The sequence below is a fragment of the Ranitomeya imitator genome, chromosome 2 (assembly GCF_032444005.1).
Source record: "Ranitomeya imitator isolate aRanImi1 chromosome 2, aRanImi1.pri, whole genome shotgun sequence".
NCBI classification, from domain to species: Eukaryota; Metazoa; Chordata; class Amphibia; order Anura; family Dendrobatidae; genus Ranitomeya; species Ranitomeya imitator.
In genome coordinates, this window is record NC_091283.1 from 677,821,313 (window position 1) to 677,848,471 (window position 27,159).

Genomic DNA, 27,159 nt, shown 5'->3' on the forward strand with positions numbered 1-27,159 from the left:
CAGCGCGCCGGTGTCCCCGCCTGCTCAGGCCCCCGGATGGGTGCAGCACATGACAGGATGGGGACGCAGGATGGTTGCAGCACATACCAGGATGGGGACGCAGGATGGGGACGCAGGATGGTTGCAGTACATACCAGGATGGGGACGCAGGATGATTGCAGCACATACCAGGATGGGGACGCCGGATGGAGCAGCACATGACAGGATGGGGACGCCGGATGGAGCAGCACATGACAGGATGGGGACGCAGGATGGAGCAGCACATGACAGGATGGGGACGCAGGATGGTTGCAGCACATACCAGGATGGGGACGCAGGATGGTTGCAGCACATACCAGGATGGGGACACAGGATGATTGCAGCACATACCAGGATGGAGACGCAGGATGGGTGCAGCACATAGCAGGATGGGGACGCAGGATGGGTGCAGCACATACCAGGATGGGGACGCAGGATGGCTGCAGCACATACCAGGATGGGGACGCAGGATGGGGACGCAGGATGATTGCAGCACATACCAGGATGGGGACGCAGGATGGTTGCAGCACATACCAGGATGGGGACGCAGGATGATTGCAGCACATACCAGGATGGGGACGCAGGATGGTTGCAGCACATACCAGGATGGGGACGCAGGATGGTTGCAGCACATACCAGGATGGGGACGCAGGATGATTGCAGCACATACCAGGATGGGGACGCAGGATGGTTGCAGCACATACCAGGATGGGGACGCAGGATGGTTGCAGCACATACCAGGATGGGGACGCAGGATGGGTGCAGCACATGACAGGATGGGGACGCAGGATGGGTGCAGCACATGACAGGATGGGGACGCAGGATGGGTGCAGCACATGACAGGATGGGGACGCAGGATGGGTGCAGCACATGACAGGATGGGGACGCAGGATGGGTGCAGCACATGACAGGATGGGGACGCAGGATGGGTGCAGCACATGACAGGATGGGGACGCAGGATGGGTGCAGCACATGACAGGATGGGGACGCAGGATGGGTGCAGCACATACCAGGATGGGGACGCAGGATGGGGACGCAGGATGGGTGCAGCACATACCAGGATGGGGACGCAGGATGGGAGCAGCACATACCAGGATGGGGACGCAGGATGGGTGCAGCACATGACAGGATGGGGACACAGGATGGGTGCAGCACATACCAGGATGGGGACGCAGGATGGGTGCAGCACATGACAGGATGGGGACGCAGGATGGGGACGCAGGATGGGTGCAGCACATGACAGGATGGGGACGCAGGATGGGGACGCAGGATGGGGACGCAGGATGGGGACGCAGGATGGGGACGCAGGATGGGGACGCAGGATGGGTGCAGCACATGACAGGATGGGGACGCAGGATGGGTGCAGCACATGACAGGATGGGGACGCAGGATGGGTGCAGCACATGACAGGATGGGGACGCAGGATGGGTGCAGCACATACCAGGATGGGGACGCAGGATGGGTGCAGCACATACCAGGATGGGGACGCAGGATGATTGCAGCACATACCAGGATGGGGACGCAGGATGGGGACGCAGGATGGTTGCAGCACATACCAAGATGGGGACGCAGGATGGGGACGCAGGATGGTTGCAGCACATACCAAGATGGGGACGCAGGATGATTGCAGCACATACCAGGATGGGGACGCAGGATGGGTGCAGCACATACCAGGATGGGGACGCAGGATGGGTGCAGCACATACCAGGATGGGGACGCAGGATGGGTGCAGCACATTACAGGATGGGGACGCAGGATGGGTGCAGCACATACCAGGATCGGGACGCAGGATGGGGGCGCAGGATGGGTGCAGCACATGACAGGATGGGGGCGCAGGATGGGTGCAGCACATGACAGGATGGGGACGCAGGATGGGTGCAGGACATGACAGGATGGGGACGCAGGATGAAGCAGCACATACCAGGATGGAGACCATATACCAATATAAATGCTCGCCACCCGGGCGTAGAACGGGTTCAATAGCTAGTCTATAATATAACGCTGTGAGCGTCACTCTGTCCGAAGCCTTTATAGACTGCGCAGGCGCAAGCGCTGGCGCAGTCTGGCCCCCACAGAGTGACACTCCCAGGAGATCGCGGTATGCGTAAACACTGAACGCACACCGCGATCTCTCTTACCAGTCACAGGCAGAGGAGCCGGAGTGTGTCTTCAAGAAAATGGCGCCGGAAAGCGCGGACTGCGCAGGCGCCGATTCCTGCTGCCGGAATCGGCGCCTGCGCAGTCCGCGCTTTCCGGCGCCATTTTCTTGAAGACACACCTGCAGTGGAGCCGGACGATAGGTGAGTATGGTATTTTTTTTTTTTTTTTTTATATGGCAGCAGCATACGGGGGCATACACATTGGAGCGTCTTATGGGGGGCATATAATACAATGGTGGCGCAGGATGGGAGCAGCACATGACAGAACGGGGGCAGGATTGCAGCAGCACATGACAGAACGGGCGCAGGATGGGAGCAGCACATGACAGAACGGGCGCAGGATGGAAGCAGCACATGACAGAACGGGCGCAGGCTGGAAGCAGCACATGACAGAACGGGCGCAGGATGGAAGCAGCACATGACAGAACGGGCACAGGATGGCAGCAGCACGACAACGGGCGCAGGATGGGAGCAGCACATGACAGAACGGGCGCAGGATGGCAGCAGCACATGACAGAACGGGCGCAGGATGGCAGCAGCACATGACAGAACGGGCGCAGGATGGCAGCAGCACATGACAGAACGGGCGCAGGATGGCAGCAGCACATGACAGAACGGGCGCAGGATGGCAGCAGCACATGACAGAACGGGCGCAGGATGGCAGCAGCACATGACAGAACGGGGGCGCAGGATGGCAGCAGCACATGACAGAACAGGGGAGCAGGATGGGAGCAGCACATGACAGAACGGGGGCGCAGGATGGGAGCAGCATATGACAGAACGGGGGCGCAGGATGGGAGCAACACATGACAGAACGGGGGCGCAGGATGGGAGCAGCACATGACAGAACGGGGGAGCAGGATGGGAGCAGCACATGACAGAACGGGGGCGCAGGATGGGAGCAGCACATGACAGGATGGGGATGCAGGATGGAGCAGCACATGACAGGATGGAGACCATATACCAATATAAATGCTCGCCACCCGGGCGTAGAACGGGTTCAATAGCTAGTGTTGTAATATAATGCACAAAGGCAATATGAAGCGCTATGATGCGTATAGAAACCATGAAGCAATATGCTGTAATATAATGCACAAAGGCAATCTGAAGCACTATGATGCATATAGGAACAGTGATGCAATATGATGCACAGAGTCACTATGAAGCGCTATGATGCACATAGGAACCATGAAGCAATATGATGCAGAAAGGCAATATGAAGCACTATGATGCATATAGGAACCATTAAGCAATATGATGCAATATGATACACAAAGTAACTATGAAGCGCTATGATGCATATAGGAGCAATGAAGCACCATGATGCATATAGGAACCATGAAGCAATATGATGCAATATGATGCAATATGATACACGAAGTAACTATGAAGCGCTATGATGCATATAGGAACCATGAAGCAATGTGATGCAATATGATGCATGAACTAACTATGAAGCGCTATGATGCATATAGGAATAATGAAGAAATATGATGTAATATGATACATGAAGTGACTATGAAACAGTATGATGCCATATGATGTCACAGAGGCACTCAATAAGATGCATAGAGGCACTATGATGCAGTATTATGCACGGAGGCACACAATATGACGCATAGAGGCACTATGATGCAGTATTATGCACGGAGGTATGCTGCATAGAGGCACTGATGCAGTATTATGCACAGAGGCACTCAATATAATGCATAGAGGCACTATGATGCAGTATTATGCCCGGAGGCACTTAATATGATGCCTAGAGGCACTATGACTAGGCCATGCCTGAAGGTGCCAAACAAGAGACCAGACTAAGGGTACCGTCACACAGTGCAATTTTGATCGCTACGACGGCACGATTCGTGACGCTCCAGCATCGTAACAATATCGCTCCAGCGTCGTAGACTGCTGTCACACGTTGCAATGTACGACGCTGGAGCGATAATTTCATGACGTATGTGCGATGTAGAAGCCGTTGGTTACTATGCGCACATCGTATACGATATATGTTACACCATGCGATCATGCCGCCACAGCGGGACACTAGACGACGAAAGAAAGTTTCAAACGATCTGCTACGACGTACGATTCTCAGCGGGGTCCCTGATCGCAGGAGCGTGTCAGACACTGCGATATCGTAACTATATCGCTCGAACGTCACAAATCGTGCCGTCGTAGCGATCAAAATTGCACGGTGTGACGGTACCCTTACACTTTTAAGCAAAAGAGCAATCTATCAGAGTTCCAGATAAATCTCCACTCTGAACAGTACATCTCATTTGTCAGACTGACTCCACCCGAAGGAGCTAATTAATGAGCCACAATGTGCCAATTTAACACCTTGTGTCCTCCTATGGATGGAGTAGTTAAGTTGCAAAGAAAAGTGAAACGCTTGCTTATTGAACCAGAAAATGGAAAGCATGCTTCCAAAAAGTCACTCTGAAGCCCAATCATAAGGCTCTGTGCAGACCAGACCTGCAACTAACTGAAGTCCAGTCATGAGATGTAGCCTGGACGTATGGCCTCACCACAGCCTAGAGGTCCAAGGCCTAGCTGCAAATGGGTTCCAGGTACAGCTTTGGCACCAAGGTCTGAGACTAGAGTCAGCCCAGAGGCCCAGGCCATCAATGCAACATTAAACCATGCACTCACCTGTGCTGGCTCCATACCTGCTAGAAGACAGGGGGAGCTGGTAACGCCGAGAGCCTACCGTGGAAGGAAGCGGTGTCCCGTCAGAAATGCTGCATTACTGCCTGTGCCCCCTTCCGTGTTCCATCGTGGAACGCACGCCAATCCTAAGTGCCGGCGCCCCTCTCTGACGTCGGTCACTGGAAGCGCAATGGCCTTCTCCACCACATGACTTTCGGAAGTAGCGGTGTTTTGCTGGTCGGCGTCCGAGCCGAGAGCCCCCCACTGGGAGGAGGCGGCTCTACCCAGGAGCCCGTCCGCTCGACTGGTTTCTGGGGCTGAGGGACTCCCCACCGGGGATTTTCCACCCTGGGCTACTTGACAGGGGGAAGGATTGGACCTGCCGCACGATCCCCCTAAGCCCATTAGACAGGCTGTTGGCTGAGGAACCTCTCAAAGAGGAGTCGGCCATGGTCCGTCTGACCAGGAAAAGGGAAAGCTGAGACCCCCGAACTCTGAGTCCATCTGGTACAGCACTGATAGCTGAGGGACCTCTACCCAGTGAGGGGTCAGCCACGGACCACTTGACAGGGGGAAGAGAATTCACAGGCTATCTTCGCTCTAGGAGCAACCTCTCATACAACCGTCCCTGTAGGGACAGGAAAAACACTGGAGGGTGGAGGTGGGAGGGTCCTTTTAACCTCTCTATGATCCTGTCCCGCTATAGGTCAAGGAAGGACGTCCTCCATGTGCTGGTTTGAGGGACATAATGGAAAATACTATTTTTATATTTTTAGTCCTACTCCTGCGCAAATTTCTTTAATCATTTTATAATTATTGTAATCTTTTCCACTTTTTATAAATAAAGGCGTATTTTAATTCTGTTCTAGCCTGCATACTTTTTTGGTTGTTTCATGTTTTGTATTGCTTTGGTTATGGTCTTTTGCTGCGATTACAGCTGCAAGTTTCTTGGGATATGTCTATCGGTTTTGTACATTGAGAGACTGAAATTCTTGCCCATTCTTCCTTGGCAAACAGCTCGAGCTCAGTGAGGTTTGATGGAGATAGTTTGTGAACAGCAGTTTTCAGCTCTTTCCACAGATTCTCGATTGGATTGAGGTCTGGACTTTGGCCATTTTAACACCTGGATACGTTTATTTGTGAACCATTCCATTGTAGATTTTGCTTTATGTTTGGGATCATTGTCTTGTTGGAAGAAATATCTCCGTCCCACTCAGGTCTTTTGCAGACTCAACAGGTTTTCTTCAAGAATGGTCCTGTATTTGGCTCCATCCATCTTCCCATCAATTTTAACCATCTTCCCTGTCCCTGCTGAAGAAAAGCAGGCCCAACCATGATGCTGCCACCATGTTTGACAGTGGGGATGGTGTGTTCAGGGTGATGAGCTGTGTTGCCTTTACGCCAAAACATAGTTTGGCATTGTTGCCAAAAAGATTGATTTTGGTTTCATCTAACCAGAGCACCTTCTTCCATATGTTTGATGTGTCTCCCAGGTGGCTTGTTGCAAACTTTAAAAGACACTTTTTATGGATGTCTTTGGGAAATGGTTTTCATCTTGCCACTCTTCCATAAAGGCCAGATTTGGGCAGTGTACGACTGATTGTTGTCCTATGGTCAGACTGTCCCACCTCAGCTGTAGATCTCTGCAGTTCATCCAGAGTGATCATGGGCCTCTTAGCTGCATCTCTGATCAGTCTTCTCCTTGTTTGAGATGAAAGTTTAGAGGGACGGCGGGGTCTTCGTAGATTTGTAGTGGTATGATACTCCTTCCATTTCAATATGATCGCTTGCACTGAGCACCTTGGAATGTTTAAAGTTTTGGAAATCATTTTGTATCCAAGTCCGGCTTTAAACGTCTCCACAACAGTATCATGGACCTGCCTTTTGTGTTCCTTGGTCTTCATGATGCTCTCTGTGTTTCAAACAGAACCCCGAGACTATCACAGAGCAGGTGCATTTATAAGGAGGCTTGATTACAGACAGGTGGATTATATTGATCATCATTAGGCATTTAGGACAACATTGGATCATTCAGAGATACACAATGAACTTCTGGAGTGAGTTTGCTGCACTGAAAGTAAAGGGGCAGAATAATATTGCACCTGGGTAAGAAGGATGTCCTCATCTCTGAATCTAGAAAGATTCCTAGAAACTTCTTCCTCGTGGAAGGATGAAGATCCAATTTTTCTAAATTCAGGATCAAGCCTAGAGATTTTAGGATTTCCAGGGTCTTTGCCACATCTAGGTTCAGAAGGGGGATAGATGGTGCAACTATAAGTCGTCTCGATATGGGATAATGCACATTCCCTGGTGTCGGATGAAGATCACTTCCTCCGCCATGATCTTGGAAAACATCCGCGGTGCTGATGAGGTGCCGAAGGGTAGGACGTTGAACTGGAAATGCCTGACCCTATGACCGTGGGAAACTGCAAATCTGAGAAACTTTCTGTGGTCGGGATGGATTAGCACATGATAGTATGCATCCTTCAGCTCTAGTGTAGCCCTTACCCAATTCCATCCGATGAGTAGTATTGCCGAAAGGACAACCTTTTTCAGGGAGGCCCCACTCCTGAAGGATAAGGTTCTGCACATTCTCATGTATAGGAAACCCCTTCTAATCTCTGGGTCTCAGACCCCCAAACATCTCATCTTGTACAGAATGTCTTACTTCCTCCTCCTTAACCCCCATGGTGCCTCTCACCATACTAATCAGTTCTTCCACATCTTCGGAATAAAAGTAATATTTCTTATTTTCTGACTTAGGGGTGGAAGCTGAATCCCCATTCTCCCAAAAATCCTCTGAACCAGAGGTACGGATTTCGCCCGAGTCTGAGTCAGATTCCACAGTTGCAATCTTCCTTTTATTTGGAGGAGGGGGTTGTGGTAATAGGGCCTGGAAAAAAAGTAGCAATAAAGGATTGGACATCATGTTTTAGGAGGATCTTGATGCTATCCAGGAGGGAGGGCTGCTCCGTAAGTAACACCTCATCCGTGCACAGCTGGCAAAGCTTTTTCTTATATGTGGAAGGGAGCATGGAGGCACATATACCACACTTGCGGCTCGTCTTATCTTTCTTCAGGGAGAGGGAGAGGGAGAGGGAGAGGGAGAGGGAGAGAATGCCAAGTAACCCATGGGCTACAAGTACCTGGATAGCAGGGAACAATCACCCACTACTTACAGTAGGAAGGGGAACGCTGGGTTCTGCAGACGCAGATAGGGAGAGTTTGTCGCCGTCCATGTCAGTATGTCCACAGTCACAGGGGAACACAGACTGAGTCTTACCTGGTGGCATCCTCGACCAGGATTTTATGCAAAACCGAGGTCTCAGCGTCATTCTGTCCCCCCTCCCCTCCCAAGTCCAATAGGGGAGGGGGGAATGACAGAGTACGCCCCCACATTGCCGCTGACTCAAAGGACCCGGCACCTGATGGCACGCGCGTGTGCCCCAGCATGGAACGCACAGGAAGTGAACCGGAAGTTCGGGCCAACGTCACGTTCCGTGAGCGCGACCCACGGAATCAGCAGTATGGAGGAGGATGCCGGGGAGCTACAGGAGGACCCCAGCCACACATCCCCACCCTACTTTACCCCACGAGGGAGCACAGGAGGGGCAGGAAGGTCCCAAGTCACAGGAAACACGTGGAGACGGGAGCAGCCACCAAAGGAGGAGAGCGGAGCCCCCAACCTCACCTGCCCGGCATTGAAAAATAACGTGGGGTGCTCCAGATCGCCGGCCACAGCAGCACCATCAGAAACCTCTTCATGCCCCATAGGGGACAGGAAAAATACTGGGGGTTGTAGGAAGGGGAGGGGTATTTAACCTCTTCTGTTTCCTGTCCCCCATTAAGGCGGGAAGACATCCTCCGTTGATGCTCTCGTGGAAGGTGACTGAAGAAATACAAGTGCAATTACCACTTTTCCCTTCAGAATGACCAAAAGAGAATAATTTATTCTAAGTTTACAGATTGGAGAACTTTGCCGCCAAAAGCAAGTTCCCAAGATACATATATTTAATCTCTAATGATGAGCAAAATAAGTGAGTTATGATGAACTGAAAAAGCAGCAGCTTGACAAAGTCTAAACTTAATGTAAGTCTATGAGAGCCAGAATGAGGCTCTCTTAGACTTACATCAAGAGCTTGTGATTGTTACACTGACTTCCGGTCACTCAGAAATTACGGTCGCAAGATGGCAGCTTGGGACAGGAGTGAAGCTGGCAATAGCTGAAGACGGTGGTTGGAAAGTATCATTCAAATTTCAGGGACCATATGTTAGTGGCACCACTCTAGAGTTGAAATGAAAAAGATTAAAAAAACAAACAAACACTGGGGTGTTTAAACATATCCTGATTCATACTTTCCTTTTACAGACGGACAGTCAAAATGGCATAAAATCTTTAAATGCTGTGTGACAGTCACTGGCAAGGTGACAGAGGGGAGATCTGTGTCGCTGCATTTAACGGCGTCAGCGATATGAAACCAGAGCATTTTTCTCCAGCACACTACGTGATGTGAGTGTAAAGTTGCATAAAAAGGGCTGGTTTGATGTGGACCTTCATAGAGCGGGTGGGAGCAGGTCCACTTTATCTTCCCTGGCAGACCTGCCAGGACCTGCGTGAGGTCATGATCATGTGATCAATCACATGATGGGAAAGTCACAGGCTTAACCCCTTTACCCCCAAGGGTGGTTTGCACGTTAATGACCGGGCCAATTTTTACAATTCTGACCACTGTCCCTTTATGAGGTTATAACTCTGGAACGCTTCAACGGATTCCAGTGATTCTGACAACATTGTTTTCTCGTGACATATTGTACTTCATGATAGTGGTAAAAATTCTTTGATAGTACCTGCGTTTATTTGTGAAAAAAAACGGAAATTTGGCGAAAATTATGAAAATTTTGCAATTTTCCAAATTTGAATTTTTTTGCAATTAAATCACAGAGATATGTCACACAAAATACTTAATAACTAACATTTCCCACATGTCTAATTAACATCAGCACAATTTTGGAACCAAAATTTTTTTTTGTTAGGGAGTTATAAGGGTTAAAAGTTGACCAGCAATTTCTCATTTTTACAACACCATTTTTTTTTAGGGACCACATCTCATTTGAAGTCATTTTGAGGGGTCTATATGATAGAAAATACCCAAGTGTGACACCATTCTAAAAACTGCACCCCTCATGGTGCTCAAAACCATATTCAAGAAGTTTATTAACCCTTCTGGTGCTTCACAGGAATTTTTGGAATGTTTAAATAAAAATGAACATTTAACTTTTTTTCACACAATTTATTTCAGCTCCAATTTGTTTTATTTTACCAAGGGTAACAGGAGAAAATGGACCCCAAAAGTTGTTGTAGAATTTGTCCTGAGTACACCGATACCCCATATGTGGGGGTAAACCACAGTTTGGGCGCATGGGAGAGCTCGGAAGGGAAGGAGCGCCGTTTGACTTTTCAATGCAAAATTGACAGGAATTGAGATGGGACGCCATGTTGCGTTTGGAGAGCCACTGATGTGCCTAAACATTGAAACCCCCCACAAGTGACACCATTTTGGAAAGTAGACCCCCTAAGGAACTTATCTAGATGTGTTTTGAGCGCTTTGACCCACCAAGGGCTTCACAGAAGTTTATAATGCAGAGCCGTAAAAATAAAACAAACATTTTCTCCCACAAAAAATATTTTTTTAGCCCCCAGTTTTGCATTTTCCCGAGGGTAAGAGGAGAAATTGGACCCCACAAGTTGTTGTCCAATTTGTCCTGAGTACGCTGATACCCCATATGTTGGGGTAAACCCCTGTTTGGGCGCACAGGAGATCTCGGAAGGGAAGGAGCACTGTTTTACTTTTTCAACGCAGAATTGGCTGGAATTGAGATCGGACGCCATGTCGTGTTTGGAGAGCCCTGATGTGCCTAAACAGTGGAAACCCCCCAATTATAACTGAAACCCTAATCCAAACACACCCCTAACCCTAATTCCAACAGTAACCCTAACCACACCTCTAACCCTGACACACCCCTAATCCTAATCCCAACCCTATTCCCAACTGTAAATGTAATCTAAACCCTAACCCTAACTTTAGCCACAACCCTAACTTTAGCCCCAACCCTAACTGTAGCCCCAACCTTAACCCTAACCCTAACCCGAAAATGGAAATAAATACATTTTTTTAATTTTTCCCTAACTAAGGGGGTGATAAAGGGGGGTTTGATTTACTTTTATAGCGTTTTTTGCGGATTTTTATGATTGGCAGCCGTCACACACTGAAAGACGCTTTTATTGCAAAAAATATTTTTTGCGTTACCACATTTTGAGAGCTATAATTTTTCCATATTTTGGTCCATAGTCATGTGAGGTCTTGTTTTTTGCGGGACGAGTTGACGTTTTTATTGGTAACATTTTCGGGCACGTGACATTTTTTGATCGCTTTTTATTTCGATTTTTGTGAGGAAGAATTACCAAAAACCAGCTATTCATGAATTTCTTTTGGGGGAGGCGTTTATACCGTTCCGCGTTTGGTAAAATTGATAAACCAGTTTTATTCTTCGGGTCAGTACGATTACAGCGACACCTCATTTATAATCATTTTTTTATGTTTTGGCGCTTTTATACGATAAAAACTATTTTACAGAAAAAATAATTATTTTTGCATCGTTTTATTCTCAGGACTATAACTTTTTTATTTTTTTTGCTGATGCTGTATGGCGGCTCGTTTTTTTGTGGGACAAGATGACGTTTTCAGCGGTACCATGGTTATTTATATCTGTCTTTTTGATCGCGTGTTATTCCACTTTTTGTTCGGCAGTATGATAATAAAGCGTTGTTTTTTGCCTCTTTTTTTTTCTTACGGTGTTTACTGAAGGGGTTAACTAGTGGGCCAGTTTTATAGGTTGGGTCGTTACGGACGCGGCGATACTAAATATGTGTACTTTTATTGTTTTTTTTTTTTAATTTAGATGAAGAAATGTATTTATGGGAATAATATATATATTTTTTTTCATTATTTAGGAATTTTTTTTTTTATTTATTTATTTTTTTTTTTTTTTTTACACATTTGGAAATTTTTTTTTTTACTTTTTTATTTTGTCCCGGGGGGGATATCACAGATCGGTGATCTGACAGTGTGCACAGCACTCTGTCAGATCACTGATCTGACTTAGAGCAGTGCAGGCTTCACAGTGCCTGCTCTGAGGGAGGTAAGACCCTCGCAGCAACGCGATCACATCGCGTTGCTGCGGGGGGCTCAGGGAAGCCCGCAGGGAGCCCCCTCCCTGCGCGGTGCTTCCCTGTACCGCCGTCACATCGCGATCATTTTTGATCGCGGTGTGCCAGGGGTTAATGTGCCGGGGGCGGTCCGTGACCGCTCCTGGCACATAGTGCCGGATGTCAGCTGCGATAGGCAGCTGACACCCGGCCGCGATCGGCGGCGCTCCCTCCGTGAGCGCTGCCGATCGCATATGACGTACTATCCCGTCCGTGGTCATAGGGGCCCACCCCACCTCGACGGGATAGTACATCTAATGTCAGAAAGGGGTTAAAGGGAAGGTGCCATCAAAAAAAAATTCTTTTCAGAAATTGTAAAAATGTAAAGAATTAATGATTACATTTTCTAAAAAAATATTATCATTTGTTTATAATTTAGTAAAATATGAAAAATAATTTGAAAAGTTTTGGAATTTCCACTTTTAAACACTAGGGGGAGCAGCTGCTGAAATTTCAGAAAAACCTAGTGTACAACTAGCTCACATTACTGCACTGCAGTAATTATGGGCGGAGTCTGCTGACGTGTGTGATGTCTCCTCTAGCTGTGTGAAGTTGGCACCCCATGTTCTCAAAAGATGAATAAAAATACACCATTCGTTTGTGCTGCGTTTGTGCTGCAAAAATAAACGTTTGCACCGCTTTGGTTTCCGAGATATTGTGCGCTCAATTTGCTGAAACTCCACCCACTTTCCACCCCATGTTCTAAAATTTTAAAAATGAATACACCATTCGTTTGTGCTGCGTTTGTGCTGGTTTGTGCTGCAAAAATAAACGTTTGCACAGCTTTGGTTTCCGAGATATTGTGCACTCAATTTGCTGAAACTCCACCCACTTTCCACCCCATGTTCTAAAATTTTAAAAATGAATACACCATTCGTTTGTGCTGCGTTTGTGCTGGTTTGTGCTGCAAAAATAAACGTTTGCACAGCTTTGGTTTCCGAGATATTGTGCACTCAATTTGCTGAAACTCCACCCACTTTCCACCCCATGTTCTAAAATTTTAAAAATGAATACACCATTCGTTTGTGCTGCGTTTGTGCTGGTTTGTGCTGCAAAAATAAACGTTTGCACAGCTTTGGTTTCCGAGATATTGTGCACTCAATTTGCTGAAACTCCACCCACTTTCCACCCCATGTTCTAAAATTTTAAAAATGAATACACCATTCGTTTGTGCTGCAAAAATAAACGTTTGCACCGCTATGGTTTCCGAGATATTGTGCGCTCAATTTGCTGAAACTCCGCCCACTTTTTCTACCCCATGTTCTTAAATTTTAAAAATAAATACATCATTCGTTTGTGCTGCGTTTGTGCTGCAAAAATGAATACACCATTCATTGGTGCTGTATTTGTGCTGGTTTGTGCTGCTTTGGTTTTTGAAATCTCGCACTGAGTTTGTGCCTCAAATCACTGTAACTGATATATGGATAAAGGGAGATAAAAAGAAATGAAAAACACCGGCTAGCCATAGCAATTTTATAATAAAAAAAAAAAAAAAAAATGTATAAATTGTTCCTTACTAGACCCCATACTTCATTTCGATTTCCTGCTTGTGATGCCCCTCCCCCACACACTGTAACTTGGGGAAAGGCCTAAGCAAATGTATGCCTAACAATTTGACTACTAGCTGAGAGACTCCCAGGGTAAATCAAGTGTACTTACTTATTTGAACTGAAAATGTGCTAAACTGTCTTGGTAGATTTCTGCAAAGCTATTACCTGAGCAAAGAAACTTTAGTTCAATCATGGAGTTGTACTTTTATCTGTCTACAACAGTGTTTCCCAAGCAGGGTGCCTGCAGGTGTTGCAAAACTACAACTCCCAGCATGACCGGACAGTCAAAGGCTGTCCGGGTATGCTGGGGGTTGTAGTTCTCCAACACATCAAGTTGTTTGTAATTACAGTAATGCTTTAACCCATTAAAAGAGTACTCTGCTGCAAAACTTATCCCCTATCCCACCCCCCAGGAGCAGCCTGTTGAAAATTGGAAAGGTCTCAGTATTCCTCCAAAAAAAGAGATTGTCCTACCTAACCCCATGTTCCGAGTTGCTGCACATGGACACAAAATTTAACCGAAAAAAAAAGGTGAGCATTTTGAAAAATGGTAACCATCTAGCTAAAAAACCAATACAAGTAAACAAAAAGCTTATAAGTATCATTAATACCTGTGCATTTGATTCATTTTGTCAGTGTCTTTGTTGTGCATTCTGGGACAGTGGATTATTTTGCAATTATGTCAACAAAGAGAACACCGTTGAAATTTTTGAATTGGTGCAGACAATTGTGACAAAGGGAGTTGGAAAGGAAGTTTATACAATGAGGGCTAAAATACTGTCTGGAATATTTGAATATGTTCAGCTGAAGTCAGGTGTGAGGCAGGTCAATGCTGAATGTAATGTTGCACACATAATCTCAATGACAATGAGACAGGTACCAAGTGTAATAATTAAAACACAGTGTTCTTCTGTGTATTGCAATAGAAATATAGCTAATTCAAGAGCAATCCCTCTTCTGCCAATCAATATACATATTTTAGAAACTAATGGACTTAGTAAACTTCAGCTAGCATTGGAAGATGGGCTACACCTAAATGTTCAAAATGTCTAAAGCCATTAACCCCTTCATGACCCAGCCTATTTTGACCTTAAAGACCTTGCCGTTTTTTGCAATTCTGACCAGTGTCCCTTTATGAGGTAATAACTCAGGAACGCTTCAACAGATCCTAGCGGTTCTGAGATTGTTTTTTCGTGACATATTGGGCTTCATGTTAGTGGTAAATTTAGGTCAATAAATTCTGCGTTTATTTGTGATAAAAACGGAAATTTGGCGAAAATTTTGAAAATTTCGCAGTTTTCACATTTTGAATTTTTATTCTGTTAAACCAGAGAGATATGTGACACAAAATAGTTAATAAATAACATTTCCCACGTTTACTTTACATCAGCACAATTTTGGAAACAAAATTTTTTTTTGTTAGGAAGTTATAAGGGTTAAAATTTGACCAGCGATTTGTCATTTTTACAACGAAATTTACAAAACCATTTTTTTTAGGGACCACCTCACATTTGAAGTCAGTTTGAGGGGTCTATATGGCTGAAAATACCCAAAAGTGACACCATTCTAAAAACTGCACCCCTCAAGGTACTCAAAACCACATTCAAGAAGTTTATTAACCCTTCAGGTGCTTCACAGCAGCAGAAGCAACAAGGAAGGAAAAAATGAACATTTAACTTTTTAGTCACAAAAATGATCTTTTAGCAACAATTTTTTTATTTTCCCAATGGTAAAAGGAGAAACTGAACCACGAAAGTTGTTGTCCAATTTGTCCTGAGTACGCTGATACCTCATATGTGGGGGTAAACCACTGTTTGGGCGCACGGCAGGGCTTGGAAGGGAAGGCGCGCCATTTGACTTTTTGAATCAAAAATTGGCTCCACTCTTTAGCGGACACCATGTCACGTTTGGAGAGCACCCGTGTGCCTAAAAATTGGAGCTCCCCCACAAGTGACCCCATTTTGGAAACTAGACCCCCCAAGGAACTTATCTAAGTGCATAGTGAGCACTTTGAACCCCCAGGTGCTTCACAAATTGATCCGTAAAAATGAAAAATTACTTTTTTTTAACAAAAAAATTCTTTTAGCCTCAATTTTTTCATTTTCACATGGGCAACAGGATAAAATGGATCCTAAAATGTGTTGGCCAATTTCTCCCGAGTACGCCGATACCTCATATGTGGGGGTAAACCACTGTTTGGGCACTCGGCAGGGCTCGGAAGGGAAGGCGCGCCATTTGACTTTTTGAATGGAAAATTAGCTCCAATTGTTAGCGGACACCATGTCGCGTTTGGAGAGCCCCTGTGTGCCTAAACATTGGAGCTCCCCCACAAGTGACCCCATTTTGGAAACTAGACCCCCCAAGGAACTTATCTAAATGCATATTGAGCACTTTAAACCCCCAGGTGCTTCACAGAAGTTTATAACGCAGAGACATGAAAATAAAAAATAATTTTTCTTTCCTCAAAAATGATTTTTTAGCCTGGAATTTCCCATTTTGCCAAGGATAATAGGAGAAATTGGACCCCAAATATTATTGTCCAGTTTGTCCTGAGTACGCCGATACCCCATATGTGGGGGTAAACCACTGTTTGGGCGCACGGCAGGGCTCGGAAGGGATGGCACGCCATTTGGCTTTTTAAATGGAAAATTAGCTCCAATCATTAGCGGACACCATGTCACGTTTGGAGAGCCCCTGTGTGCCTAAACATTGGAGATCCCCCAGAAATGACCCCATTTTGGAAACTAGACCCCCAAAGGAACTAATCTAGATGTGTGGTGAGGACTTTTAACCCCCAAGTGCTTCACAGAAGTTTATAACGCAGAGCCATGAAAATAAAAAATAATTTTTCTTTTCTCAAAAATGATCTTTTAGCCTGCAATTTTTTATTTTCCCAAGGGTAACAGGAGAAATTTGACCCCAAAAGTTGTTGTCCAGTTTCTCCTGAGTACGCTGATACCCCATGTGTGGGGGTAAACCACTGTTTGGGCACACGTCGGGGCTCAGAAGGGAAGTAGTGACGTTTTGAAATGCAGACTTTGATGGAATGGTCTGCGGGCGTCACATTGCGTTTGCAGAGCCCCTGGTGTGCCTAAACAGTAGAAACCCCCCACAAGTGACCCCATTTTAGAAACTAGACCCCGCAAGGAACTTATCTAGATATGTGGTGAGCACTTTGAACCCCCAAGTGCTTCACAGACGTTTACAACGCAGAGCCGTGAAAATAAAAAATCATTTTTCTTTCCTCAAAAATTTTGTTTTAGCAAGCATTTTTTTAGATTCACAAGGGTAACAGGAGAAATTGAACCCCAGTAATTGTTGCGCAGTTTATCCTGAGTATGCTGGTACCCCATATGTGGGGGTAAACCACTGTTTGGGCACACGTCAGGGCTCGGAAGTGAGGGAGCACCATTTGACTTTTTGAATACGAGATCGGCTGGAATCAATGGTGGCGCCATGTTGCGTTTGGAGACCCCTGATGTGCCTAAACAGTGGTAACCCCTCAATTCTAACTCCAACACTAACCCCCCCACACCCCTAACCTTAATCCCAACTGTAGCCATAACCCTAATCACAACCCTAACCACAACCCTAATTCCAACCCTAACCCTAAGGCTATGTGCCCACGTTGCGGATTCGTGTGAGATATTTCCGCACCATTTTTGAAAAATCCGCGGGTAAAAGGCACTGCGTTTTACCTGCGGATCTTCCGCGGATTTCCAGTGTTTTTTGTGCGGATTTCACCTGCGGATTCCTATTGAGGAACAGGTGTAAAACGCTGCGGAATCCGCACAAAGAATTGACATGCTGTGGAAAATACAACGCAGCGTTTCCGCTCGGTATTTTCCGCACCATGGGCACAGCGGATTTGGTTTTTCATATGTTTACATGGTACTGTAAACCTGATGGAACACTGCTGCGAATCCGCAGCGGCCAATCCGCAGCCAAATCCGCACCGTGTGCACATAGCCTAATTCTAAAGGTATGTGCACATGCTGCGGAAAAGCAGCAGTTTCCCATGAGCTTACAGTTCAATGTAAACCTACGGGAAACAAAAATCGCTGCACACATGCTGCGGAAAAACTGCACGGAAACGCAGCGGTTTACATTCCGCAGCATGTCACTTCTTTGTGCGGATTCCGCAGCGGTTTTACAACTGCTCCAATAGAAAATCGCAATTGTAAAACCGCAGTGAAATGTGCAGAAAAAACGCGGTAAATCCGCCATAAATCCGCAGCGGTTTAGCACTGCGGATTTATCAAATCCGCAGCGGAAAAATCCGCAGAGGACCAGAATACGTGTGCACATACCGAAACCCTAACCCTAGCCCTAACCCTAACCCTAACCCTAACCCTATTCTAACATTAGTGAAAAAAAAAAAATTTCTTTATTTTTTTATTGTCCCTACCTATGGGGGTGACAAAGGGGGGGGGGGGTCATTTATTATTTTTTTTATTTTGATCACTGAGATATAATCTATCTCAGTGATCAAAATGCACTTTGGAACGAATCTGCCGACCGGCCGATTCAGCGGGCGCACTGCGCATGCGCCCGCCATTTTGGAAGATGGCGGCGCCCAGGGAGAAGACGGACGGGACCCCGGCAGGATCGGTAAGTATGATGGGGTGGGGGGGGGGATCGGAGCACGGCAGGCGTGGAACGGAGCACGGGGGGGCTGGAACGGAGCACGGGGGGGCTGGAACGGAGCACGGGGGGGCTGGAACGGAGCACGGGGGGGAGCGGAGCACTGGACGGAGGGGAGCCGGAGCAGTGTACCGGCCAGATCGGCGGGCTGGGGGGGCGATCGGTGGGGTGGGGGCACACTAGTATTTCCAGCCATGGCCGATGATATTGCAGCATCGGCCATGGCTGGATTGTAATATTTCACCCGTTATAATGGGTGAAATATTACAAATCGCTCTGATTGGCAGTTTCACTTTCAACAGCCAATCAGAGCGATCGTAGCCACGGGGGGGTGAAGCCACCCCCCCCTGGGCTAAACTACCACTCCCCCTGTCCCTGCAGATCGGGTGAAATGGGAGTTAACCCTTTCACCCGGCCTGCAGGGACGCGATCTTTCCATGACGCCACATAGGCGTCATGGGTCGGATTGGCACCGACTTTCATGACGCCTACGTGGCGTCATGGGTCGGGAAGGGGTTAAAGTCACCTCAAGAGTGTCCAGATGGCTTGAAAATTCAGGATGCATCTTCATTGAAATTCCTTTGCAGTGGTTCGGTCACGCACAGCTGCACCACTGGACAAGTACTTTGTATTGAAATAAGTGCAGAAACACAGTATACACTGTCCGAAATACCTGTGAACATACATCTGGACAGTCATTCATTTGTGCTACGAGGGGTTGTTGCCTTCATTCCAGGAACTGGCAATATGTCTCTTGGTCATTATGTTGCCTATTGTAGAAGAAAATTTAATGGCTGGGAGAAATATGATGACCTGTGTGACTTTATTACAACAGCCTCTGCAAAGACCAAGATACAACCCCATGTTGTAATATTTACAAAGGAGGAGTGAATATGTGGAGAATCTGTCTCATCATGAGTCCCGTGGCAAGTCACAGGCTGCAAGATTGTTGTGGAAAGTTTAAAAGTATCCTGGCACCAAACAAAGTGTTAGTAATGCTTTCCTCTAAGGTTGTTTTGGTGCTTAAAGTGTATGTTTAAAATAACCTAAAATATGCCTTACCAATATTTTTTTATTCTGTTAACATTTTGTTAATGTGGATTTCCCATTATGATTAAACCGTTTCATGGTTCTTTAAACAGTTCTGCTGTCTACAAAGTTTCGTCTGTTATTGGTAATTCCATTTTTATCTGTGTTTGATTTGCAAAGATTTATTAAGCTCTGAAGGTCCTGTTTAGTTGGACAGCTATATTAAAATAACAATACTTTTGTTTTGAGCCAGACACAAAATCATGGTCTACCACGGTTTTGAGTCCAGCAAGAAAACCGCATATGGAGCAAAAATGAGCCAACTAGAGTCACTTGCGGACCCCAGCCAGATCATAGAAATGAATGGAGCGTATGCCCAGTATGCCCAAATGTAATGTTAACCCAGCCATATTCACACTGCAATCCAAAGCCATCACACACAAAGTGGTGATGTCTACAGTCATTGCATATTTATGCAAAGATTTTCATAGAAGATGACAGTCACTTTACATAAACTGGCCAACGTCAAAAGTAATCACAATCTTTTTTTTCCCTGGAATTCTTTTTATAGTGCAACGTAATTTGGCTAAACAATGTTTGCTAGGTATAATGGGCTTCAGGGCTGGTGCAAGGGTTTTTGCCACCCTAGGTGAAAGCTAATTTTGCTGCCCCCTTGACCCCGCCCATTGGCTCCACCCATTAACACGCCCTGCCTTACTACTGGGGTGAAAATAAATGAATGACTACAACCAATGGCACTCGTGCTTAGCTGTAGAGGTTATAAATCCAGGAGTAACCTGACCTTGTTCCTCAGTGATGGTGCAAACTCTTTACTAGTCTGCGGTTCTTTCCAGGGTGAATGGTCTGGTGTCACGAATATGGTGGAAGCCGAAACTATCCCCACTCAATAGGTGAGAGTGTCAACTAATGCTGCTCAGGCAATAACCTCGACTCTGCATAATGAAATGTAAACAGACATTAGCCCCCACAGAATGCCGACCCCTGGCTTATGACATCACTATGACATCGCTGGAGGTAGCAGAGATGTATATACAGACATTAGCCCCCACAGAATGCTGACCCCTGGCTTATGACATCACTATGACATCGCTGGAGGTAGCAGAGATGTATATACAGACATTAGCCCCCACAGAATGCCGACCCCTGGCTTATGACATCACTATGACATCGCTGGAGGCGGAGTTACAACTCAGGTAGCAGAGATGTACATACAGACATTACCTCCTCTGCCAGGTATAACCTCTTCCCATCACTGACCAGTCACGGTGTATGAAGTATTAACCCTGTGTATGTCATAATAAATCATGTATGCTACTGTAATCCCTTAATGCTAAATTAACTTCTCTGATGACCACTATGTTTTTTGATGCAACTAAAATGGGGCATTAGCAAAGCTAGCACTCAATGTCTCAGGAACCAAAGCAACACAAACATTGATTTTTGCGGCACAAACCAGCACAAACGAATGGTGTATTCATTTTTAAAATGTAAGAACATGGGGTGGAAAGTGGGTGGAGTTTCAGCAAATTGAGCGCACAATATCTCGGAAACCAAAGCGGTGCAAACGTTTATTTTTGCAGCACAAACCAGCACAAACGCAGCACAAACGAATGGTGTATTCATTTTTAAAATTTTAGAACATGGGGTGGAAAGTGGGCGGAGTTTCAGCAAATTGAGCGCACAATATCTCGGAAACCAACGCGGTGCAAACGTTTATTTTTGCAGCACAAACCAGCACAAACGCAGCACATATGAATGGTGTATTCATTTTTAAAATTTAAGAACATGGGGTGGAAAGTGGGCGGAGCTTCATAAAAATATAACGCGCAATATCTCTGGAACCAAAGCGGCGCAAACGTTCATTTTTGCGGCACAAAGGAATGGTGTATTTTTATTCATCTTTTGAGAACATGGGGTGCCAACTTCACACAGCTGTCTCCTCTCCTTCTGGGTGTTTGCTAAGGGATTAGAGAGGATGATATTCAGGAACCAAATGAGCAGCCATTTTGTTGGTGACTGCAGAGTATGGCTGCCGTCACACTAGCAGTATTTGGTCAGTATTTTACCTCAGTATTTGTAAGCCATAACCAGGAGTGGAACAATTAGAGGAAAAGTATAATAGAAACATATGCACCACTTCTGCATTTATCACCCACTCCTGGTTTTAGCTACAAATACTGAGGTAAAATACTGACCAAATACTGATAGTGTGACGGCAGCCTTAGGCTACTTTCACACTAGCGTTGTTGGCTGTACGTTGCAATGCGTCGTTCAGGAGAAAAAACACATCCTGCAAAGTTGTCTGCAGGATGCGTTTTTTCCCCATAGACTAACATTATCGACGTATTGCCACACGTCGCAACTGTCGTGCGACGGTTGCGTCATGCTTTGGTGGACCGCCGCCACAAAAAAAGTTACATGTAACGTTTGTTTGTGCGTCGAGTCCGCCATTTTCGACCGCGCATACACGGCCGAAACTCTGCCCCATCCTCCCCAGACCTTACAATGGGGCAGCGGAAGCATCGTAAGACTGCTTCTGCTGCCCACGTCGGACATTTCTTTCAAAGCATACGTCGGTACATCGGCCCGAAAGAACTGCGACGGGCCCGTACCGACGCTAGTGTGAAAGCAGCCTTATACTGACAAGTAGACGGTCACCGAGGATGGCAGGCAGCAAGGATTCTGGGAGATATGTGGTGGAGGGAGCAGGGTGACAGCAGCACAGAGTATTTCAGGAGAGCAGTGTGCTGGTCTAAAGGGGCCCCCTGTTTGGTGCGAGGAGCAGCCAGGGATTGTACATAGAGAGCTGTCTTTTATACACATGGATGGACCGTCTGCTTCACAGAAATCCAGGAAACATTTCTGCGGATTGATGGCCTGGTCTGATCCAGACTTTGCATACAGACCCCATTCCCCTCCTCAGACCCTGTCTTCTCCATCCTGTCCTGGCAATATGTGAAAGCGAGGCAACAGGCGCAGTCGGGGTGAAGCTGGGAAGGAAATGTAGCCATATAGTAACGATAAAAATGAGACCCCTCTCTTCAGCTACCTCACCAGCCTTCCCCTGACTACACCTAACTGGAGGTCATGCTGCCCCCTCTATTACCCCAGACCCGCGTGCAGGTGCTCAGCCAGAACCACCATAGAATGGGTCCGCTTTCTGAAGATAATACTGCCATAGTGTTCTCACATAATACCGCCATATAGATCACACAATACCACCAGTGTTCTCACATACCGCCATATAGATCACCCATAATACTGCCAGTGTTCTCACATAATACCGCCATATAGATCACACAATACTGCCATAGTGTTCTCACATAATACCGCCATATAGATCACACAATACCACCAGTGTTCTCACATACCGCCATATAGATCACACATAATACTGCCAGTGTTCTCACATAATAACGCCATATAGATCACACATAATACTGCCAGTGTTCTCCATAATACCGCTATATAGATCACACATAATACTGCCATAGTGTTCTCACATAATACCGCCATATAGATCACACAATACCACCAGTGTTCTCACATACCGCCATATAGATCACACATAATACTGCCAGTGTTCTCACATAATAACGCCATATAGATCACACATAATACTGCCAGTGTTTTCACAATACCGCCATATAGATCACACACAATACCACCATATACACAATACTGATCAAGCATAATACCACCATACAGATCACATAATACCGTCATATAGATCTCACGTAATGCCATAATACAGCATGACGCCCGCAGCTCCTGTTATCGCACGTACATTGAGTTGTGTGTGCAATGGGGAAAGATATGCAGGGGGGGAGAGGAGTGCATAGGAGAGGATTAGATACACGGTTCGCCAGACAGTATCACACAAGAGAAGATTAGATACACGGCTCAGCATAATATCACACAGGAGAGGATTAGATACACGGCTCAGCATAATATCACACAGTATAGGATTAGATGCATGGCTCATTAGACAGTATCACACAGGAGAAGATTAGATACACGGCTCAGCATAATATCACACAGTATAGGATTAGATACACGGCTCAGCAGACAGTATCACACAGGAGAGGATTAGATACACGGCTCAGCAGACAGTATCACACAGAAGATTAGATACACGGCTCAGCATAATATCACACAGTATAGGATTAGATACACGGCTCAGCAGACAGTATCACACAGGAGAGGATTAGATACACAGCTCAGCAGACAGTATCAAACAGGAGAGGATTAGATACACGGCTCAGCATAATATCACACAGTATAGGATTAGATGCATGGCTCAGCAGACAGTATCACACAGGAGAGGATTAGATGCATGGCTCAGCATAGTATCACACATGAGAGGATTAGATACAGGGGCCAGCAGACAGTATTACACAGGAGAGGATTAGATACATGGCTCAGCACAGTATAGTGAGAGATGCACGGTCTGATGTCCTGTGAGGAGCTGCAGTGAGAGCAGAGTCAGAGCAGCACAGAGCCTCCCCCATCCCCCTCTTACCTCTCCGCAGCTCCTGGTAGAAGACATCAGACGGCAGCATTCCTTCACCCTCTCTAGGGATTACAGCCACACACCAGGCAGCAGAGGACAGTGAACGGCCGCTGAGTGTGAGGGGAGACAGATGGAGCTGCCCCTCCAACAGCACAGCTCAGTTACAGTGGAGCTCACAGGTACACTCCACTGTAGGCTGAAGCAAGATGGCGCTGATCTCCTGCCTCTGCTGTGATGTGGAGACAGCCCAGGGGGCGTGGCCACATCACAGCACAATGATAGCTATGGGGTCGGCTCCCGACTGCAGCCTATGTCCAGGGCTGCTGTATTTTGCACAGTGTAAGTGTCGTGCTGGGACTCTTACACTGCTGCAAAGCAAAATGGCGGCGCCCAGTGGCTGCAAAAATAATTAATAATAAAAAATATATTAACCCCTCTGTGACCTTAGACGTACTATCCCGTCGAGGTGCCCTGGGCTTATCTGACCCTGGACGGGATAGTACGTCATAGCGATCGGCAGCGCTCACGGAGGGAGCGCCGCCGATCGCGGCCGGGTGTCAGCTGCTTATTGCAGCTGACATCCGGCACTATGTGCCAGGAGCGGTCACAGACCGCCCCCGGCACATTAACCCCTGGCACACCGCGATCAAACATGATCACGATGTGCCGGCGGTGCAGGGAAGCACCGCGCAGGGAGGGGGCTCCCTGCGGGCTTCCCTGAACCCCCCGCAGCAACGCGATGTGATCGCGTTGCTGCGGGGGTCTTACCTCCCTCCCTGCCTGCTCGAGCCCCGGATCCAAGATGGCCGCGGATCCGGGTCCTGCAGGGAGGGAGGTGGCTTCACAGAGCCTGCTCAGAGCAGGCACTGTGAAGGCTGCAGTGCTGCATGTCAGATCAGTGATCTGACAGAGTGCTGTGCAAACTGTCAGATCACTGATCTGTGATGTCCCCCCCGGGACAAAGTACAAAAGTTAAAAAAAAAAATTCCAAATGTGTAAAAAAAAATAAAAAAAAAATATTCCAAAATAATGAAAAAAAAAAATATATATATATTATTCCCATAAATACATTTCTTCATCTAAATAAAAAAAAAAAAAAATAATAAAAGTACACATATCTAGTATCGCCGCGTCCGTAACGACCCGACCTATAAAACTGTCCCACTAGTTAAACCCTTCAGTAAACACCGTAAGAAAAAAAAAAAAAAAACGAGGCAAAAAAACAACGCTTTATTATCATACCGCCGAACAAAAAGTGGAATAACACGCGATCAAAAGGACAGATATAAATAACCATGGTACCGCTGAAAACGTCATATTGTCCCGCAAAAAACGAGCCGCCATAAAGCATAATCAGCAAAAAAAATAAAAAAGTTATAGTCCTGAGAATAAAGCGATGCAAAAATAATTATTTTTTCTGTAAAATAGTTTTTATCGTATAAAAGCGCCAAACCATAAAAAAATGATATAAATGAGGTATCGCTGTAATCTTACTGACCCGAAGAATAAAACTGATTTATCAATTTTACCAAACGCGGAACGGTATAAACGCCTCCCCCAATAGAAATTCATGAATAGCTGGTTTTTGGTCATTCTTCCTCACAAAAATCGGAATAAAAAGCGATCAAAAAATGTCACGTGCCCGAAAATGTTTTCAATAAAAACGTCAACTCGTCCCGCAAAAAACAAGACCTCACATGACTCTGTGGACCAAAATATGGAAAAATTATAGCTCTCAAAAAGCGTCTTTCAGTGTGTGACGGCTGCCAATCATAAAAATCCGCTAAAAAACTCGCTATAAAAGTAAATCAAACCCCCCTTCATCACCCCCTTAGTTAGGGAAAAAAAAAAAAATGTATTTATTTCCATTTTCCCATTAGGGCTAGGGTTAGGATTAGGGCTAGGGTTAGGGCTAGGGTTAGGGTTAGGGCTAGGGTTAGGGCTAGGGTTAGGGTTAGGGCTAGGGTTAGGGCTAGGGCTAGGGCTAGGGTTAGGGCTAGGGTTAGGGCTAGGGTTAGGGCTAGGGTTAGGGCTAGGGCTAGGGTTAGGGCTAGGGTTAGGGTTGGGGCTACAGTTAGGGTTGGGGCTAAAGTTAGGGTTAGGGTTTAGATTACATTTACAGTTGGGAATAGGGTTGGGATTAGGGTTAGGGGTGTGTCAGGGTTAGAGGTGTGGTTAGGGTTACCGTTGGAATTAGGGTTAGGGGTGTGTTTAGATTAGGGTTTCAGTTATAATTGGGGGGTTTCCACTGTTTAGGCACATCAGGGGCTCTCCAAACACGACATGGCGTCCGATCTCAATTCCAGCCAATTCTGCGTTGAAAAAGTAAAACAGTGCTTCTTCCCTTCCGAGCCCTCCCGTGTGCCCAAACAGGGGTTTACCCTCACATATGGGGTATCAGCGTACTCAGGACAAATTGGACAACAACTTTTGTGGACCAATTTCTCCTGTTACCCTTGGGAAAATACAAAACTGGGGGCTAAAAAATAATTTTTGTGGGAAAACAAAAAGATTTTTTATTTTCACGGCTCTGCGTTATAAACTGTAGTGAAACACTTGGGGGTTCAAAGTTCTCACAACACATCTAGATAAGTTCCTTAGGGGGGTCTACTTTCCAAAATGGTGTCAGTTGTGGGGGGTTTCAATGTTTAGGCACATCAGTGGCTCTCCAAACGCAACATGGCGCCCCATCTCAATTCCTGTCAATTTTGCATTGAAAAGTCAAACGGCGCTCCTTCCCTTCCGAGCTCTCCCATGCGCCCAAACAGTGGTTTACTGCCACATATGGGGTATCAGCATACTCAGGACAAATTGGACAACAACTTTTGGGATCCATTTTCTCCTGTTACCCTTGGTAAAATAAAACAAATTGGAGCTGAAGTAAATTTTTTGTGTAAAAAAGTTAAATGTTCATTTTTATTTAAACATTCCAAAAATTCCTATTAAACACCTGAAGGGTTAATAAACTTCTTGAATGTGGTTTTGAGCACCGTGAGGGGTGCAGTTTTTAGAATGGTGTCACACTTGGGTATTTTCTATCATATAGACCCCTCAAAATTACTTCAAATGAGATGTGGTCCCTAAAAAAAAATGGTGTTGTAAAAATGAGAAATTGCTGGTCAACTTTTAACCCTTATAACTCCCTAACAAAAAAAAAATTTGGTTCCAAAATTATGCTGATGTAAAGTAGACATGTGGGAAATGTTACTTATTAAGTATTTTGTGTGACATATCTCTGATTTAATTGCACAAAAATTCAAAGTTTGAAAATTGCGAAATTTTCAAAATTTGCCAAATTTCCGTTTTTTT

General features: G+C 46.0%; 1 protein-coding gene across 4 annotated transcripts in view; it reads right to left on the reverse strand.

Annotated features, from left to right (window-relative positions):
• The window catches only part of TUBGCP2 (tubulin gamma complex component 2), an 888,554-nt gene that overhangs the window by 833,135 nt on the left and 28,260 nt on the right, over window positions 1-27,159 (reverse strand). The window lies entirely within an intron of this gene.